Source organism: Nematolebias whitei, chromosome 5 (assembly GCF_014905685.2).
Source record: "Nematolebias whitei isolate Nwh7 chromosome 5, NemWhi1, whole genome shotgun sequence".
In the NCBI taxonomy this organism is placed as follows: domain Eukaryota; kingdom Metazoa; phylum Chordata; class Actinopteri; order Cyprinodontiformes; family Rivulidae; genus Nematolebias; species Nematolebias whitei.
Genome location: NC_056502.1, coordinates 27516898 through 27521822, shown reverse-complemented (window position 1 = coordinate 27521822; position 4925 = coordinate 27516898).

Below are 4925 nucleotides of genomic sequence, written 5' to 3'. Positions count from 1 at the left end.
ATTATGATGATTGAAATAATTGTTTGAAAAAAGGGGCAGATATAATAAGATGTTTTCTTCTTTCTGCTGCCTTTCATTTTAAATTGCATGTATCTTTTTATATTGTTATGGAATTGTTTGGTACTTTTTTAAAATGAATAAACTTTATACCATACCATACCATATATTGTAGGCATGCTTTACCATAACGCTGTTTTCTTTAAAATCAAGACGAACTTCCACTGAAATAGTGATATTTATAGTAGTGGAAATTAGGCTGATGGTCTTCCTTTTGTATGTGAACAACTATTTTTGACAGTCACCAGCAAACTGGTTGATCCACTATGATAAGCTGCTGTTTATACAACTGAGTTTGTTGCAGCTCCTCAGACTGAAGAAGGCTTTTGGATAAAAGACAAAACATTTCAACAAAAAATAATCTGTCTAGCGAACCTGACTTAACCATGTTAGATATACAGTAGGTAGAAATGGATAAAGATGATGTATGGATGGATGGATGGACAACTTATGACTTGTCAACCTGTTCCGGGTGTACCCTGTCTCCCACACTATAACCATGAGATCAGGAACAACTTCTTCACAGACATAAATGAAAATGAAGGTAAAGAAAAATAAAGAATGTTTTAAGAATTCATTGGCATGGCATGAGTTGTGAAATTCCTAAAATAATCTAGAAGTGAGTGGACAAAAAAAAGACAAAAAAAGCAGGTAAATGCACATGTTGAGATAATGCTTAATAATAAGAGGCAGGTGTGCTGAATGAAAAGCAACACAAAGCTAAGTGAAAAAACAAACAAACATGAAAAATCAAATCAAGGTAATTTCACACAATCAAATTTACCTGTTAACTAAACATAATCAGCTTTGATCATTTAATATTGTTGATTTTTGTCATTGGAACCATCAAAGCCAAGAAGAATTCTTATTTTTTCTCATTATTATTATTTTTTAGCATTTTTAATACTCAAACTTATTCAATTTTGAATTAGAATGACCTTTCAGGTCACTCTAAGTATACTAAAACTTTTTTATTTATTTTTATTTATGTATTTATCGTTTTTTTTTTTTAACCAGGCAAATCCCAATGTGACTGCAGATCTCTTTTGCAAATGGAGGCCTGGTCAAGAAGGCAGCCTAACATACATGTTTTGGACTGTGGGAGGAAACCACAAACATGAGGAGAACATGCAAACTCCACACAGGAAGACCCCAGGTCCAACCAAGGATTAAACCCAGGACATTCTTGCTGTGAGGCAACAGTGCTGCCCAGTTAGTGTTTTAAATAGCAGGACTCTATTATCTCTACTTGTGCTGTTCCCTTTGTTGGCCAAAGACAAACATTGTTTAGGATGAAGAAAAACAGTGTTTGGAACACCACACATTAACAGCCATTTTTTAATATAATGCTGTTTTTGTTAATATTTCAATTCTTCACGGTGTAATTAGCTGAATTACCAAGTCATTCAGTTTTGTACACAGCCCAAATGACTAGGTCATGAAATGTTGGTGGTCCTTCATTTCCTTTTTCCTGTAACAGAGTTTAAAGGCTATCCAAACATAAATTGAGAGTTTGAGTAGGGTGGCAGCATGGGTGGTAGAGATTATCATGTAAACATATAACATCCCTCAGTAAAAATATCATGAAATATTTGATATACTGTTTCTGGATAAGTGAAAGTCCCTAGGATTAACCTTTAAAGCAGGCAAGCCTGTCCATAAAATGTGCCTAATATATATATATATATATATATATATATATATTAAATATATGTTTTAAGGTCACAGTGTATCACTCTTTTAAATGTATTATTTATTATTCTGTGAAGTCAAGCTAAGACAAACGCTGTATATTATTGAACAGTGACTCAACAGTCATCTATTTTTTTTCCTTATGATAGAAAAACATTTAAAATAATTGTCATCAATGACAAGTACATAGAGTAAATATGTAGAAAACTGTGTAATCAAGTTGACTTCTGCTTCACTTTACACCCCTTAACTCAATATCACACTCAGAAACAGTCTAGGTACGTATTTACCTGAAGTCTGGATCTAAACCTAACTAAACAGGAAGAAAAGCTGGAAACGTGTGCACGTACAGCTTAACTTTATACCACACTACATTTACTTAACCTTTCTTTGGACTCAAAAAGGTATGCCTGATAAGTGAAACATAACAGAATTAGGTTACAAATGTCTAACAGAGCCTTGTGTGTACAGTTTGAGGTCCACACGCCACCAAGCTTAGCACATGTTTTCATTTCATTAGTTTTTCATTTGGCTCTGGATGTCTTTTGTCAATAGGGCTAAACAAGTCAGTGTGAATAAGTAATGCCTTCATTTTTTTTGTAGAGCAACTATAATCTCAGTGTGGACTTTCAAATTGTACAGGTTGCAATTAAATGCATCACAAATTTTCAAGTTATCGAGAGAGAGAAAATAAACGTGAATTCCTGAAAGCATACCGCTCCCTGTATTGGTCCAACCCACTCTACATCGACACTGTGACTGGTTAGTTTTCCTGTCAGTTAAAGAAACTCTTCCTGTAGAGTTTCGGACTTAGCTCTGCCTTCTCTCCTGAGAGTGAAGTCCTAACCAATCAGAGCTCGTTCAAACACGTTCATACCTGGAGATGCACATTTGACAGAATTTGATTGCATGGGGATGTTTTCAAGAAGTGAAGTTTCTTGCTCAACTGCAAATTAGTTTACATAAATTAAGAAAGTAAAAAAAAAGTGTTCTAAATAACTACATTGCATGTACGTATATTGCATATGAAATATAATAAATAACAAAAATAAAGTAACTATTTACTTGTGCTGAATCTGCCTTCTCTGAAAGCCCTGAACGTTCCCCATATCAAATGTTGCTAAATCTTTTATAGCCAGTAATGCTGAAAAAGAGGAACAAAAATAAAAGATAAATGTTTCAGGTTACTTTCACTGTAATGGTGAGCCAACTGACTTTTTAGCACCTTTGGGGCTTAATGGTACACCTGTGTTTTGCATCTGCACTCTTGCCACACCGTCACTCTGTTCTGATGATTAATGTAAAAGAATTCGAGAGAATTCCAGGCCTCATGTCCCTTCTGGGCAATGACTGATAATCTGCCTGGTTCACGCAGCTCTTGAGCAGGAAGAAGGCAGTGCAAGGTCTCCCATCCCAGGTGAAGAGCCCCAGGGGCTGAGCTGTAGAGCCTGGAGGCTGCCCAGGTGCTCAGCGTTATTACCGACTGTCTGTCTAAGGGGCAAGAAAACAGCACGATATCGGTGAATGTAATGTTTGTGTTCACTGATAGGTTGTGCTCTCAGTCTGTCTGAATGATTCCCTAGCTCATTTTCACTCAAAGACAACCCCCCCCCCTCCACCCCCAGCACACACTAACATGCACACATTTCATTCCTGTTAAACATTGCTGGCTTCGTTTCCAACTCAGTCTTCATTTATTTTACGTAATGTATTAAATCACAGGGATTTCCTGCAGTTAAATGTTTATTTTAAAGAAATGTAGGCAGTATTCTTGGACCAACCTACATAAAAGACATCACAATCTTTAAATGGACATTTAACACGCTGTACTCCAGATGCATTACAACAGCTTAAAAATTGAGGGAGCAGCAGTATAATTTCTAGGGCACAAAGTCAACACTAGATGGCTGCAGATAATGGAGAAAAGGAAGCTAATGATGCACATACTGGGGACAGAGTGACAGAGAAAAAGCAGGTAAGAATGGAGGAAAAGTGCGGAGGGTGAAAAAGCACAAGATTGTCAAGAGAAAGATGGCACTAAATGCAAAAAGAAAGAAAAAAGCTGTAAAATGACTGAGAACATGGGATTTATCCCAAAAAATTCAAAACAACTTTAAAAAGCAGCTACACCGCAGTTACCTTTGTTTGTCAAGAATCTATCAGATGCTGAACAATCAACAGGTAACACGGATGTTCAACATCAGCACTCACAAAAGATATGTGGAACACCTGTTGTTGTTGTTGCCAATAATCTAAGGATGATTTTGAATTCAACAAATTGCCTGATTTATTAAACAAAATGTACTACTTCCTAATTTGTGAATCAGTGCATGTAAAACAAGATCAGCATTTAGAAAGTTGTATATCGTATTGAGCATTTAAAACAACTTTAAACCACAATATGGCATGAGAAAAAACAATGAAACTCATTTTTGATCTGCTAACACATGCAATTTTTTTTTTTTTTCGTTCAACATTTATTTATACAGGTTAATTCCAATGAGCCTCTGGGACTCATTTACAAGAGAGACCTGATTTATTTAACAAAGAGTGATGACAACAGTGGATAACAACGACAACAATAGACAATCATAAAAGAGGCATACAAATGTGTGTGTTATTTTTTTTTTACAAACTACAACAAAACAGCAACAAAAAGAACAGTCAAAAGGAAAAAAGTAGCAAAAAAAAAAACAAAAAAAAACAGCTAGATTATGAGGCGGTTTAGAAAACTAAAAACAGGAACATATCTGCATTGGTTCTTGCCAAGAACTTAACAGATGTTTAAAGCCACTTATGGCACTTTTGCATTGCTCCTACTCAGCCCCAACTCTGCTCTGCTCTGCTCAGATCAGCCTGATTTCCACCACACTTAGAATCCAAAATCCTGCTAATGAACTTTTAATGAACTTTAGTTCACCAAGTGAGAATTCTACGATGAGTTAAACTCAAAGCAGTCTGCTCCTCAGAAAAAAATTATGTTAAATTATTATTTTTAAATATGAATGTTTATATTATAATGTATATACAAATATTTCTGTTCAGTGCCCTGAGACGACTTGTGTTGTGACTTGACGCTATATAAACTGAATTAAATCTGATGAACCAGATTCTACAAAAACATTTATATTTAAAATTCTATATTTTTTCTTCATCATTTGATGTATTTGCACTCA